The sequence below is a fragment of the Canis lupus genome, chromosome 18 (assembly GCF_003254725.2).
Source record: "Canis lupus dingo isolate Sandy chromosome 18, ASM325472v2, whole genome shotgun sequence".
NCBI lineage: Eukaryota > Metazoa > Chordata > Mammalia > Carnivora > Canidae > Canis > Canis lupus.
In genome coordinates, this window is record NC_064260.1 from 49200621 (window position 1) to 49216888 (window position 16268).

The following is a 16268-nucleotide window of genomic DNA, read 5'->3' on the forward strand; positions in this document are numbered from 1 at the left end:
TGTATGTTTTACCACAATTTTTAAAGTGTGGAGGGAAAAGATGGCCAGAGGGAATAATTATCCTCAAAGTAATGTAATCCTTTACAAATTCCCCCAGAAGGAGTAATTGGGAAAGATGCTTGTACAAATTTCACAAGCTAGCTTCCAGACTCTGCAGTGTTCCTGGGAAAGCAGCAAGTGTTGGTGACAAGGCGACAGGCCGGTGAGGCATGACTAATGCTGTGGCCATCAGAGACGTCCTCGCCTGCGTGGCTGAGCCCCTTAATGTCGAAAATGCCTTCTGATTATTATATAAATTTGTGCCTGTCAAGAGAATCATGAGGGCGCCGTGACCCTTTTGATGGCATTATCCCAACTTCTGGGAGTCGCATTTCTGGGTCATCGTGATGGAAGGGTTCATAAATGAAGATTGTAGTTTAGATTTGAACGCTCCTGGCGTGCCTCTTGTCTGTCGGAAACTCATCTGGATACAGAACTGTCGTGGCCCCGATGGCCCACGGCAGGGGGTGTGGGTCTGTTTCCTCAGGCTGGTCCACCTTCATGGGGTTGCTTTCGAGCCGGCTCCCCAGGATCACTCTCCCTAGGGATTTGGGGACCGTGGAATTGGGGTGCAGGCAGACGTGAGCATGAGAAGGAGTGCTCCCCAAACCAGGCCAAACACATGATCCCCTTCCCTCTTCTCACCTTTCTGCCCAGGCACTGACCCATCTGTCACGGAGTCCCTGACAATACTCAGGCCCCGTTCATCAGCCGTTATCTGCAGCCCCCAGATCGGAGAGCAGGACAAGTGCAGCAGATGCCATCGCGTCGTCCCCAGATTCACCGGGCACCCATGGCCCTTCCAAGTGCTCACCACTCACCACTGCATCCGTCCTGCAGGCCCACCCTCTGTCGCTGGGACCTGCCCAGCTCAGCGATCCTGGGCGGCTCTGCTCCCTCTGTGCAGCCCCTAATGAATGACTAAAAGGTTCGATTTCCTTTCTGAAGATGGGATAACCCTGTGAGGCCGCCAGCACCCCAGAGCTCCTGCAGGACCAGGCTGGCACTCTCCTGGCTTCTTCTCCTGCCCTGTGCTGCTCCCCTCACTTCCTTAAAGGCTTCTCCTGAGGTCACTCCCTCAATAATCCACTTACATAAGAATCCTATCTCAGGCTCTGCTGGAGGGAACCCAACCTATGGCAGGAGTTAAAAACCAAGGGCTTAGAGTTATTGAGACCTGGGCTCAAGTCCTGAATCTTATCATTTGTGCAAGCCAACCGACTCACAGCAACCCCCATACTGTCCCCCTTTATCCACCTGGGCTGGTGCCTGGCAGCCTTTTGGTGCCATGAGGTTCCCCCCACCCCAGGAGTTATGAGACTAGTCTGGGCATCTTGGGCACCTGATTCAGATTGGGTCAATCAGACCTCCTCCCTCAGAATTTGGGACTAGGAAAGAGTTCTTAGGCTCTTGAGGGTCCAAGTCTGAAGAATGAAAGCTTCCTACTAGAAATGTCTCTTCCCGCCCTTCAGGAGGCTGGGAGGAGAGAGCAGAGATGGAGCCTCAGGGCGGAAAATAAGAGACCAAGGACAGAACAAGTGCAGCTATTCCTCTGCCCCAGGTACTACCTGGTGACTACCTGAGGCCCTGATGCCCCCTGGTCCCGGGACAGTCTCCTCTTTAGCTTAAGTTATCTCACGTTGATTTCCATTATATTAAACAAAACTTCCTAAGTCACTCAGGGCTGAAATCATTAACCTCCTTCACCAGTGGAGGCTCAGAGCAGTGAAGTCCTACCCCAGCCGGAAAGGGAGAGCCAGGATCGGAGCCGGGTCAGAGGGGCTCCAGAGATGGCCCTCCAGCACCAGGCCAGCGGGGCTGTGGCAAACAGGCCAGGGCACCCCTCCCCGCCACAGCCCTGCCCTCCCCACTCTCAACCTCAGGGTCTGTCTCCCATGGAGCCCGGCTTCTCCCTTCCTCTTGGCCCAGGGGACAGGCCCTCCTCCCACCTGCCCTGAGTCACTGCTTTAGCCCAGATGGCCTGTCCCCTCCCTGCACTGAGGAGCCAGAGAGTCTCTGGAGACATCTCCCAGTATGGGAGGCACATCTGTTCCAACTTCTAGACTCTTCCAGGGTGCTGGAGGCTGCATTCCAGTTGGGGAAACTGAGGCTGGCCTAGCCTCTGGCCTGGGACGCAGAGGTCCAAAGCAGCCCTGGATGGGGGTCACCGGACTCTGGGTGCAACTCTTCTCCCTCAGACCAACTCCTCCACCCCGCCCTCCTCACCATGAGCCCTCAGGAGACCTTCCACGGCAGAAGTTCCAGGCTGGTCCAGGCAGACGATGGGGAGGACAGTTTCTGTTGTTTTACAGGAACACGTGGTGTTTGGACCACAGGTGCCTCCACGCGCAGGTGGAGGTGGAGGTGGCAGGTGCAAGGTGTCCGCTCAGCTAGCAGGTTATTTTATTTTATTTTTTATTTATTTATTTCTTAGCAGGTTATTTTAGACCAGGACGTGCCTTGTCAGCAGGAGGAACAAACCCCCAGTCCCCGCCCTGCCCCGTAGGAGTGTGTGAGCGGCACTGGTGTGCATGTGTGCAAGCGTGTGTGAGTGTGTGAGTGTGCAGAGATAGACACCATAGTATAAATGGGCATGGGTGCATGCGTGGGTGTTCACACCTACCAGAGTGTGCGTGAGCGTGCGTGTGTGAGCACACGTGCTGCCGTGTTCCAGCCGTGTGTGTGCGCACATGCACTCGCGCTTGTCTGGGTGTGCATCTCAAGGTGTGCATCTCTGAGGACGACCTGACCCCTGGGTTATGGTTGCCTCACCCTACCTGGAAGTCCCTCTGCTTCTCCCGGGTGAAAACAGACCCTTTCTGTCCTCAGGCCTCATCTTCGTGTCAAGGACATCAGGTGGCCCGGCCTGGGGCTTCTGCCACCTGAGCTCCAGCTCCGGAGCGGGACCTGCCAGGGGAGGGACAGGCCTGGTGGCCCCGGGGGCTCTTCCCCTTTCCCCGGCCCCAGGCCTGGCTCTGGGGCGTCCGCTGCTCTGCCCGGAGCCCTGGGCTCCCCAAGCCCCCAGCCTCACCCCGCAGCTCACGACCCCCTTCCCTGCCTTTCCAGTCTGTCCCTCGCCCCTGGTCTGAGCCATGGTGGCATCCAGCTACTTCTGGAAATCGTACAGACTCTACTTTGCCAATCGAATTTGACTTATTGGGTTATGTTTGCCCTTTTAAAAAACATCAACATGCCAGGCAGGTTTCCTAATTGAATAATATATAGTAAATGAACTTTTCTTTAAAAAACAAACCAATCCCATAAAACTGTTATGAAGGTGGGGATACTTCTGCCCGCCTTCTCTCCTGGCCGGCGAAGCCCCCACACATCGCAGCCCGGCGGGCCACCGGGGGCTCCACGTCGCGCGCGAGCTTCAGCGTGGGCAGGACCCTCTCTGGCTAAAGACACCGCCCGCCAAGGGCCAGGTTTCCGGCAGGAGCGGCCCCCGCTCACCCCTGACTCCGGGCTGCACTCGTCTGGGGCGTCTCCCATCCCCATGGCCCGCTGGGCCACCGGGCCGGTGGGTGACAGCCCAGAGCCCCTCCCCGTCGTCTCACATCCCAGCTGCCCGCCTTGAACCCTGGTTTTCCAACCAGGGCCCACGAGGGGAAGGGGGGTGAGATTAGGAGTCACGGGGCAGGTGCCGGGGGGCCTCTGGCGCCCCCGCATAAACGATGTAGAGCCCGGTCTGACTGCCTGGGGACCCCCGGCGGGCAGGTGGGCTCTGGGGACCGTCCTCTGGGCGGCGCCACCCCCACAGGCCCCGGCCCTCTAGCCTCCATCTCCTGGGGCCCAGGTGGGCCCTCGCCCCGTTCACCGTGCGCAGCTGTGGGGGGCGCAGGGGTCCCCACCTCCAGGGCTGTTGCTGAGAAGAGCTCATCTCTGCGCTGGGACAGGATGCTGGGCTCCTGCACCTGCCCGGCAGGCCCGTGGGGCTCGGGGGGCCAGGGAGGGGGAGAGCCTGACCCTGACCCGGGGAACGGCGTCCACACAGGCGGCCGAGGAGCAGGGACCCGCGCTGGGCTCTCATCCGAGGCTGAAAGCGCCGGGACCCCTGCATGTTCCTTCTAAAAGTGGCTCCACGTCCCCACGGCCTGCAGAGTGAAAGCTGGGCGCCTTCCCCTGCCTGCAGGTGCCCCCCACCTCCGGGGCTCCCTCCGCCCGGCCTGCCCGTGTCCTGCCGTGCCTTCGCTCGCACTCTTCCTCCTCGGGGACGCCCTTCCAGGGGGGTCACGAGGCTCGGTGCCCAGGCCAGCCCAGGCAGCTTGAACAAGTTATTTCTCCCGGTCCCTGAGGCCGGAAGCCCGGGAGAAAGGTGCCGGTCCCCCCGGTCGGTCCAGGGGCCTCGTCCCGGGGGACAGGCGGCCGCCCTCTCCGGTGCGCTCCGTGGCCGCTGTGCGCAGGTCCCTTCCCACCAGGCACTGATCCCGGATCCCGGCCTGGCCCCAGCCCCATGAGCTCGCCTGACCCCGACCACCTGCCACACTGTCGCGCTGCGGCCACGCAGGACCGGCCCGGGCACCCGGCTCCTGCCCCGTGCGGTGCCTCCGGGAGCCCACGCAGCCAGGAGCGGCGGCGGAGCTGCGCGTTGGACACCCGCACCCAGAGGGCCTCTAAAGGGCAGGGCCCCCACCATGGGCTCCATAAATCTCGTCAGGGCTGATTCAGAGCCTCCCCCAGCTGAGCTGCAGCCCCCGAAGCCCCCCTGGAGCCCCCGAGGCCCATGGGGGGATGGCTGCCGGCCCAGGGTCGCGGTGTCCCCTCTCCCACTGTAAAGGAGGAGCCGGAGGCCAGGCTAGGGACACCCCTGCCCCAGCCCACACCCCTTGGGCCTGGAGAACAAGGCTCGGCACCCACTTTTCCCCAACAAGGGAAAGAACAGTTGTGGCAGCACATAATGGCCTAATTTATACTGAAATTATCAGTAATTTGGGCCATTGAAGCTCATGGGCTGGTGACTTCTTTTCCTGAACACAGAATACAGACGAGCTCTCTGGAGTAGCTATTTCTGTGCTTACATTTTGGCTTTTTCTTCCTGTGATGTGTTTGCGGGTGAGATCGGAGCTCCCTCCGGCAGAGAGCTGGGACGCTTCCCCTGGAACCAGGGGCCGAGGGCCGAGCGGGTGAGCGGGGGCGGCAGGTCCCCCGGACTCTGGATCTGCCCCCGCACCCCGCGAGTTTCTCCCCATTCATTTGCATTTTTATTCCTTTACTTGCCTCTCAGTTGATAAGTTTAATATTTGAAAACATAAAAGGCAAATGGAGACTTATATTTGCATTTGCTTTGACGTCACCTAATAAGATTTGAGCTTCATCTGAAGCTATTAAAAACACATTTCAAGACTATTTGCCAGAATTACGAACTCGAGCTGAGACGATTCTAGAGAATTGACCCTTCTGAGTGGAGGCCAGCTCGCGGTAGACAGACGGCGGGGAGCAGGGCTCTGCGACCCCCGGACACGCCTCTATGAGCAGAGGGGAGCCGGGCACCCAGGGGTGGGGGGCCTAGCTCCGGGCACAGCCTCCCATCCCCGGGGAGGCCGTCAGGGGCGCGCTCCGAGGTGCGGCGGCCGCACCCAAGACAAGCATTCGCCAGCCCTCCCGACAGGGGCCGGGGCGGCAATATTTGAGGCTGTGCAGGCAGCCGGTGCGGGTGCGGGTGCGGGTGCGGGTGTGGGTGCGGGTGCGGGTGCAGGTTCGGGGCACAGTAGCTACGCCAGGCGCTGCCACATGGAAGGCGCCGCAGGCCGCGCGTGGACGGAGGGGGTGGCTCGGCCCGTAAGACTTTGTGAACCCAGCGGAGGGCCAGGTTTGGCGCCCGGGCCACAGTTGGGCAACCTCGCTCCAAACCCACGCTCACGGGCACCTGGTGGCTCAGTGGTTGAGCATCTGCCTTTGGCTCAGGTCGTGATCCCAGGATCCCTGGATCGAGTCCTGCTTCTCCCTCTGCCTATGTCTCTGCCTGTTTCTCTTATGAATAAATAAATAAAATCTTTAAAAAACAAAAATTCCATGCTCAGCCTTGAAGGGCTGGGGCCGCAGATCCGCTCAGGCTGTTGGCAGGACTGGGCTCCAGGGGTTGTGGGGCTTGAACCCGTCTGCCTGGAGGCCACGGTGGGGCGCGCTCAGGAGGTCGCAGGCCGTCCTGGGAGCCGGTCGTGTGCTGAGGGCCAGCCCCCTGCGGGAGCGGTTCTGGGGCGCGGCCAGGCCAAGGCATGGGTGGCACCCGAGGCTGGCTGGAGGGAAGCTGCACCATCTTCGGTAGGAAATAATGAGACGCGACCCTTGTCAAGGGAGGTTCAACAGTGAGCGTGCAGCCGGAGCGCCAGGCACGAGGGATTGTGCGGGGAGCCGAGTGATGGTGGGGGAGGCCCCCTCCTGCCGGCCTGTGAGCCTGGGGGCTGCCGCTCGTGTCCCCACTCTCAACAGAGACAACCAGCAGAAGCCCTGCCTGCCACTCGAAAGCCCTGCCAGCCTCCCCGGCGACGCCCCACCACAGAGATTTGTTTTCAGAGCAGATTCTCCCTGAACACGAAGACAGTCTGTGGCGTGAGGCAGCGGAAAGAGCAGAGCACGTTGTTCTGGGCCTTGGTGTCCCCAGCAGGGACGTGCTGGGAGACCACAAAACTCCTGTCTAACACAATGACAGTTGCTCAGTAAAAGTAGTGTCTGGACCTTAAAATGTCACCTTGCAGGATGACTGCAAGCGGGGAGCGCAGTGGGTGTGCCCAGGGAACGGGCCTCCACAGCCCCACGCCCTCGCCCCCCAACAGCCGGCCTGGGGGCTTCTGATGGGAACAGGGAGCAGAAGGGAGTTGGAGGGAGGTACAGAGACCTGCTGAGCAGGGAGTGAGGGTGGGGCCACAGGCTGTGACTCGGGGGCTCTCGAATTAGTGTGGGGCTTCCTGGGGGGGCCTCACTCAGATCACAGCGCCCTGGAGCCAGTAATATGTTGTCTGTGTGAGAGCATGCAATCTTTTTTTTAAGATTTTATTTATTTATTCATGAGAGACACAGAGAGAGGCAGAGACACAGGCAGAGGCAGAAGCAGGCTCCATGCAGGGAGCCCGACGTGGGACTCAATCCCAGGACCCCGGGATCACACCCTGGGCCGAAGGCAGACGCTCAACCGCTGAGCCACCCAGGCGTCCTGCAATTTTTTGTTTCTACAAAACAAATATCCATCACACACCATGTAAATTGTGGTTATTTGTCCAAGGAATGCCACAGAGCAACAAAAACCAGTGAACGAGGACCACATACAACCACATGGGCGGTGAGTGAGCAGGAGGGACCCCTTCCCATCTGCCCTGCCTCAATTTACCCTCGGGAGGGCTGCGGGCTGGAAGGGAAACTGAGATGTGGATGTGGCCATGTGGACGTGCAAGAGTGTAGAATGGGTTCTTACAAAATATGACTTTATCGTATCTAAGTTATGCTGCAAATATTTAAGTCTGTGTTTCTAAGCTGATGACAAAACCCACCATGTTTTTATGTTGGCTTTCGTGTGTTCGAGCCCATCACCCCCTGCAGAGCATCATCTCCGGGGACTCAGGGATCATGGGGCCCCTGGTTCCTGGCCTGCTGCAAGAGCCCAATAGGACCGTGGCTGGACGTGAGGTTAAAGGTGGCCTGCTCCCCCCACCCCCACCTGTCTATGCACAAAGCCACTCCCAAGGGAAGTGCCAGCAGTCAAAGCAGAATCAGGTGTAGGGCATCCGCCAGGGTGGGCAGACACGTACCAAGGGAGCAGGGTCAGAGTCTGGGGCCCAGAAAAAAATGGGAAATGGAAGACAATGAGCACGAAGGAGTCAGGATTGGGATTTACAGCAGCAGCAGCAGCACCAAGGTGCTGCTTCCCTGCCCCGCTGGCCCTCTGAGCCCAGGCACCATCCTGTTCAGCTCCATGCACCTGCCCCTAAGAGCTTGATGGGAGGGACCGGGATCCGGCCCTCTGCCATCTCTGCACCAGGGTAGGGTCAGGGGCTACAGCAAGTATGAGCCCCTCACTTCCCTCCGGCCCCGCAGCAGGGACCCCCGTCAGCACTGCGGGGCATGTGGACAGGAGGCAGGCAGGGGGAAGCACCCCAAGGAAGAGCCGGCCCAGGGCCCTGGGGCAGCTCAGGCTGGCTGGTCCCTCCCCTGAGCCGGGGAGCTGAGCTGAATCAAGCTGGGCCTCTGGAGGCTCTTTTGCATCACCTCCCTAATGGGCCTAAGGTCTTGGCTGAATTCTAATGTGAGTAATCTTGCCTCCCACTCACAGATTTCAGGGAAAAAATGCATACAATGGTCCTAGTCTGAGTTAGTGGAGGAAACAAAATAGTAGAAAAATAACAGTAAAGTTTATGGTGCAACTTTCATCACCTTTATGTTTTTATCTGCTTGCTTATGGTTTTTTGCCCCGTTTTCCTAAACTTCCAGCAATGTAGGTTAGGATGAATTTCCGGATAGCATAATATTTTTGGAACCCCCCCCCCCCACTCCCAAGCACAGCTGCTCGCTGTCATTCCCTCCAGGCCATCCTGAGCCCCCCGGCTAATAAGGCTAATTGACAACAGCAAGCATCAGCTGCAATTAGTCACAGACGTCTAATAGTATCACTGCTGCCTTAATTCTCTCCATGAAGGTTTTTACCTATCTTTTCAGTCTCCGTCTGCTTTCAGGATTTGGACTCTGGGTTGTGTGCTTTTCTTTCAAAAGATCCCCTATTTGCCTGGTATTCAATAGCCAGTTTCCTTTTCTTTTCTCTATTTTTTAAGATTTTATTTATTTGACAGAGAGAGAGAGAGCCCAAGCAGGGGGAGCAGCTGAGGGAGAGGAAGAAGCAGGCTCCCCGCTGAGCAGGGAGCTCACCCGACACAAGACCCCGGGATCACGACCTGAGCCAAAGGCAAGTCCTTAACCCTCTGAGCCACCCAGGCGCCCCCTCTCCTGGGTTCTCTTTTCAAAGGCGGAGAACAGTGTGCTGGGATCGAACACTGCATTTGGCTAGTTTTTAAAATAAATACTGTCGGGATCTCTGGGTGGCGCAGCGCTTTGGCGCCTGCCTTTGGCCCAGGGTGCGATCCTGGAGACCCGGGATCGAATCCCACGTCGGGCTCCTGGTGCATGGAGCCTGCTTCTCCCTCTCCCTATATCTCTGCCTCTCTCTCTCTCTCTCTCTCTCTCTCTCTCTCTGTGACTATCATAAATAAATAAAAATTAAAAAAAAATAAAATAAATACTGTCAAAAGTCATCAGCACATTCTAGGATTTGGCAGTTCTGAACATGGACATACTCTGGTATCACGGGTGAACCCGATGCTCAGAACTAGAGGCAGGATTTACCCAAGAAATATCACAATAGAAAAAGACCTGAAAATCTAATGTGTGTTTTAAAGAAAGTAGAACAATCATATACATTTTTGTACCACCGGAAATTCTATGAAAGTGAAGTTTTCAAAATCCCCTCTGGGGATGCCTCACACTGCGGTGTTCTCTCCCCGCACCCTTGCAGGGAGAAGGCCTGGGGCAGGGCCAGGATCTGGCTGGGTCATGCAGAACCAAAGCTTCGTACTTGGTTTCATTCCTGAGAAAAGACATTGGTAAAAGTGCCTGGGACAGATGAGGCTGGCAAGTAAGAGCGTCTGAAATAAAGCTTTCCATGGTGGTCCCTGCAGCCTAGGGGACCTGAAATCACAGGAGACTTTCCAAAGAGAAATCATGGGCTTCCCCTTAAACCCAGGGGAATTTGTCAGGAGACAAGCAGAAAGGAGGGTGGTGGGTAGTACATAGCAGGGGGTCCTGGGGGAGCCTAATTCCTAGGAGATCGACCCCCGCCCACCTCCCAGGCAGAGGTGGAAAGCAGCCTTTCTGGTGGGATCTTGTGGTAGGTCTGGCCGCAAGATCCCTTTTCCTCAGCTGGTGGAGGAATGCAGGTGGTTTACCTCTGAGGCCCCTTTTCTGGAGAGATGCCCTCGCTGGATAGAAACACCCTGATACAGTTATACAAGGACTTGCCCGGGACTTGGTGTGCTCCCCAGCCCCACGACTATAAGCACCGGAAAGCCACAATCTTCCCAGCTCAGTAGGGGGCAGAGTCCAGGGTCCAGGGCTGGCAGAGGAGCTGGAAATGGGGGAGAAATCCTGGAAGCAAGATCACTGCAGAAGGAGTGAGGCCCAGAGTCTGGGTGGAAACGCTGCCCAAATCCCTGGATGACCAGCAAACTACACACGCACGGCGGAGCCCACAGCAGGCACATAGGAGAGACGAGTCTGCCCTTGAAAGACGCCTGCACTGGGGGGATGTGTGGGGCTTCTACTCTTTGCTGTAGGTATTCCCCAACTCATGCACAGCTTGGGTGGCTGGAGGCAGAAGCGTTCCTGGCTTGGGGTGTCAGGGGATAAAGCATGGGATTGGCAGAGCAGCCGGGAAGTGAGGCATCAGCCTCCCTAAACAAGGAGCTGGTGAGCCTGTGCTCAAATCCTTGGCCGGCAGGTAAGTGTGCAGGTGTAGAGGGCAGGGCATAGAGGCTACGGCTGGAAGACGAAGCGCGGAGCAAGGCTGTCATACAGCCGTGGAACAATCAGAAACTGAAAGCTGGAATAAAAACGCTTTCAGGTAAACAAAAGCCTGAAATTTTTGCCAGCTCCTCTTCACCACAAGGGTTGCTAAAGGAAGTTTTGGGTGGAAGGTAAATGACCTCAGATGAACTCACAAGGGACAAAGAATAACCATAAAGAGTAAATAAACATATACATATTAAACACTGCATATAGGTTTGTTTTCTTCTCTTTACTTCTTTCATAGTCATTGTAGCGCTATGCACAATAGCCAGGAGGTGGAAAGAGCCCAGATGTCCAAATGAATGGCATGATAAGCAAATTGTGGTCTATCCATTCAATGGAATATTAGTCATCAAAAGGATGAAGCACTGACATGCACCACGATGTGGATGAACTTTGGAAACATTCTGCTAAATGAGAGCAGCCAGGCTCAGAAGGTGACATGTTCTAGAAATCCATTTATAGGAAATGACCATAAGGGACAGTAAATCTGTAGAGACAGGAAGCAGGTTGGTGGTTGCTAGGGGCTTGGAGGAGGGGCGAGTGGTGATGAAAATATTTTGGTACTAGAGAGAGGTGGTGGCTGTACAGCATTGTGAATGTACTAATTGTCACCGAATAGTTTGCTTTATTATTATTTCTTTATTTATTTTTAAGATTTATTTATTTATTTTAGAGAGAGAGTACATGGGTGGGAGGGGCAGAGGGAGAGAGAGAGAGAGAGTCCCAAGCAGACTCTACCCTCAGCCCAATGATGGGCTCGATCTCACGACCTGAAATCATGACCTGAGCCAAAACCAAGAGTTAGATATCTAACTCACTGTGCCACCCAGGCACCCCTGAATAATTCACTTTAGAATGGTTAGTTTTATATGAATTTCAACTAAAAAAATTATCACAGCCCCCCCCAACACAAAGACATGACTATTTATAAAGCAAAAAAAAAAAACACCAGGTTTATAGTACACATAGATGTAATATATACGACAACAATAGCATAAAGGATGAGGGAAATAAGTGGAACACTTCTGTTGCAGATACCTATAGTCTACCTGAAGGAATTAAATATTAACTTTAAGTATATTTTGTTAAGTCAGAGATTCTTATCGTAGTCCCTAGAGAAGTCACTAAAAAATGCAAAACCGCCAATGAAGGAATTAAAATGGAATACTAAAAAATATTTGATTAATATCGAAGAAGAAAGGAGGGTTAGAAGAACCAAAATAACCCAAACAGGTGAGACTACCACAAAATGAATAACATTAATAAATCTAAGCATATCAGTAGCTGCGTTCAACATAATGGACTAAAGCTAAGGTCAGCCAACTGTAGCTGGCCGGCCAAATACTGCTTACTGCCCATTTTTATAAATAAAGTGTTATTGGAACACAGCCACACATTTATTCATTTATTGTCTATGGCTGATTTCATGCCACAGTGGCAGCGTTAAGTAGTTATGATAGACACTGGCCCAACAAGCCTGAAATGTTCATCAATTCAGGAAATTAGCCTTCTCCTGGACCAAACGCTCCAGGAGAAAGACAGATATTGCCAGATGAAATTTTTTAAAAAGCAGCAATATTCTACAAAGGATATATTTGAAATACAAAGATACAAATAGCTCGAAAAAATAGTGGAAATTCATGCATATACAGTCAACTAATATTTGACAAGGGAGCCAAGAACACTCCATGGGTAAAGTCTCTTCAGTAAACAGTGTTGGGAAACCTGAATATTCACACAGGCAAAGCAATGCAGTTGGATCCCTATCTCACAATGCTCACAAAAATTGACTTAAAATGGACTAAAGACTTAAAGGTAAGACCTGAAATGCAGCACTCTTAGAGGAAAACAGGAAAAAAGCTTCTTGACATTGGTTTTGGCAAGAATTTTTTGATAGGACACCAGAAACATAAACAACCAAAGCAAATATAAACAATAGGACCACATCAGACTAAAAAGCTTCTGCATAGCAAAAGAAACAATCCACACAATGAAAAGACAATCGGCAAATGGGAGAAAATATTTGTAAACCATGTATCTGATAAGGGATTACTCTCCAGCATGTATAAGGAACTCATACAACTTGATAGCAAAAATAAAATAAGTTAAATTAAAAACCCACTTAGACTATGGGCAAAGGACCTAAATACACCTTTTTACAAAGACATACAAATGGCCAAGAAGGACACAAAAAAGTTCTCAACATCACTCATCATCAGGGAAATGCAAACCAAATCCACAGTGAGATGCCACCTCACACCTGTTAGGATGGTTATTACCAAATAGACAAGAGATGTAAGTGTTGGCGAGCATGTGAAGGTAGGGGAACCCTTGTGTGCTGTTGGTCGGAATGTAAACTGGTGCAGCCACTATGAAAACAACAGAAGAGAGTTTCCTCAAAAAAATAAAAATAAAACTACATATGATCCAGTAATTCCATGTCTGGATATTTTTCCAAAGGGAAATAAAAACTCTATCTTGTACCAAAAAACCCCAAACAAACCCAAAAACAAAAACAAAAAACAAACTCTATCTTGTCATATATGGCCTTTGCTATGTTGGGGTACATTCCTTCTGTGCCCTATTTATTGGGAGTTTTGGGTTTGTTTTTCAGAGAGAAAGAGAGAGAGATGGGGGAGGGGGGAGGAGCAGAGGGAGAGGGAGAGAAAGAGAATCTGAAGCAGGCTCCACATCCAGCATGGAGCCCAATACAGGGCTCAATCTCAAAACCCTGAGATCATGACCTGAGCCAAAATCAAGAGTTGGACATTTAACCAACCCAGGCGCCCCTATTGAGAGTTTTAATCATGAAAAATTTTGAATTTTTTCAAATACTTTTTCTGCATCTATGATCATATGATTTTTATCCTTCGTTCTATTAATGTGGTATATCACATCTGATGTGTATTCTTGTGTGCTTCCCCCCATGCTCATATAATCATTGCATATATGCTTTTCTTTGGTCACTCAAATTTCCTTCAAAGAGATTGCTAAACCTGTAGAGACAAGAGTTGTAGGGATGAAAAGCATAAGGCTGCATGTGGCTTACTAGGAGTGATGCCAAATGAGCCACTCCTATTTCTACTTCTTGGCTCCCAGAACAATGTATTCTTTCTATTGAGGATACGGTGCCATATTTAAGGTCTTTGATTCAACGTGTATGCCATGACCTAGCCTCCAAGTTTGTGCTTTGGTTGTCCATTCGGGAGAACAATGTTCTACCAGTTTGATAGCTTCTGGATGGAAGAAAAAAGTGGTGGCTCTCATGGACATGGGCTCATTCCCCATCTCCTTCACTATAAGGTGGGTTCCCTGGTCAGAAGCTGTGTTGTGAGAATCTATGCCTATAGGTGAGACATTTCACAAGCCCTTGGAGATTGGCCCTGGCTGAGGCCCTGTAGCCAGGAAGTCAAACCCACACCCAGAAGTGTCTATTTTTTATGCATACCACTGGCCCTTCCAGAATGAAAGGGGCCCAGTGTTGTCAACAAGTGGCTGGTTGGGGTCCTTGAGGAATAGTGCCACCTTGGTGGATCAGTGGTGGTCTCTTGTTGTTGGCAGGTTGAATATTCAGATGGGGAAGTAGCTAGGTCAGCCTTGGAGAGTAAGAGTCCACACTGCTGTGTCCATGTGTGCCCTCCATGTCTGTTGCTGTGGCCATGTCATTTCTGTGTCCATCATTTTGGTGTTGGTGTGGCTCCTAATAGTTGAGCTATTTTGTCTGCTTGATTATTTAGTGTCTCTTCCACTGAAGATGCTGGGCAGTACTATGCGATCCTTCACACTTTGTGTCCACTCCCAAAAGCCATCACATGTCTCTACTCCACAACTTCTTATCTCTGGTCATTCAATTTCCCTCCTTCTAGGTCCTAAACCAGCCAGCCAGGCCATTTGGCATTAACCATGAGTCTATGTATAGACTATGGTCTATGTAACCTCAGGCTGCTTCTTACACACAAAGTAAACAAGCAGGTGCACCACTCGCAGCTCCACCCATTGGGAAGATGGTCTTTCAAGGCCATCCCTTGACCTTTTCAGTTGCTGGGGTAATTGCAATCCCCTGGCTTCTGGTGGTTAAGTGCTACCACCTGGCCTCCATTGCCTTGGGGCCCTCACATCTCACAGCCATCACTGAGCCGCCCTGTAATGGCCACCTTTCCGGTCATCAGCCAGTACTTTCCTGGCTGTGCTGAATGGTATGATCTCTGGGCCTTCCTTGGCACCATGTGGATTCCAGCATACCCGTGTCCGCAAGCCTTTCTCTGTCCTATGCATGGCAGCTCAGGCATTCCAATTCAGGTCCATTTTTCAGCATGGGTCCTTGCTTTTGACAGGTTTCTAAGAAAGTTTATACCCTCTCCCAGGGTTTGACAGGGTGTTAAATTTTGGATCCCGAGAGTGACCTCAAGTCAATAAATGCTTCCTAATCTAGCCTTATGCTCTGATTCCTTCACATGCCCCTCAGAATCCAGCCTCCTGTATCATCAGGCCCAATGGGTCCAAGTGGGTTACACTGCATCTTAACGTAGGCTCGAGCCTAAGCAGAGAGGAGAGGAAATGCGGCTAGCTCCTGCGGCGGCACCTGTTGCCCCCTGGGAGAAATACCTCTGTATTTTCTTTATCTATGGGGAAGGGTGGACCACTCAGAAAAGTTTGAGGGGTCAAAGTCTCTATAGGCGTCCACCATTCATGCATCAGGATCACAGATTTTCTCAACCAGGGCCCTGATGTTGGCATGAAAGTTCTACCTCCACCCACATTCAACCATCTGAAGTGCTGCCATTCTGAACTCAGTTTGGCTGACGTCCCACTGCGTGAGATGGAAGGAAATGTAAGCCGCTAAAAAGACCCTCTGGCTCTCACACTTGGCTTGTTAATTTTCCCTACTTTTCATTATCCAGCTGAAGGGTCTCAGTGCAGCTCAGTAACATCCACCTATTTCCACGATCCTTAGAGCTCCCACTCCCACGACCCCGCACATTTCCAGTGCCTGTCATCACTCTGAGTGCATTTCCCCCACCAGCTCGTTCTTTTAAGACACTACTGGTCCATGCTGCACCCAGGCAGGCCGTGAATGAGCCAATCCCTAAGCTCTATCTCACCACCTGCTTTCCTGGCCCATTCCTGCTGTTGACTGTTGGGTTCTCCAGGAAGCAGAAACCAAGGTAGAGCTAGGAATACAAAGGGCCTACTGACCAGGAAAGGAAAAAGGATGTAGTTAGGTTGGATGGCATCTCTTTCTACCCAGTGGGGAGCTAGATCCCTGGGACAAAGATTGTTGTTTAGAGAGGTTTCCCCTTCGGCAGAGAAAGCTGGGACCTGGTACCACCACCTGGGTGAGGGCCACTAGAGCAGGGCTTAGGCAGGACAGATGAGGCATGCGGTAAGGAGCTGTTCACTGCAGGCTGCCATCTAGCTCTGTTCTTGGAGATAAAATCAAGTCCTTTCAAAGGGAGCTGAGCAGCCCATCTCTATGGCTGCTACAATCAAGTATAATTCTATTTTACTCCTCTAATAACTTTTTAAAAAAGATTTTATTCATTTATGTGAGAGAGAGAAAGAGAACAAGTGGGGGAGGGTAAGAGGGAGAGGGAGAAGCAGACTTACCGCTAAGCAGGGAGCCCAACGTAGGGCTCCATCCCAGGACCCGGCATCATGAACCGAGCCAAAGGCAAATGCCC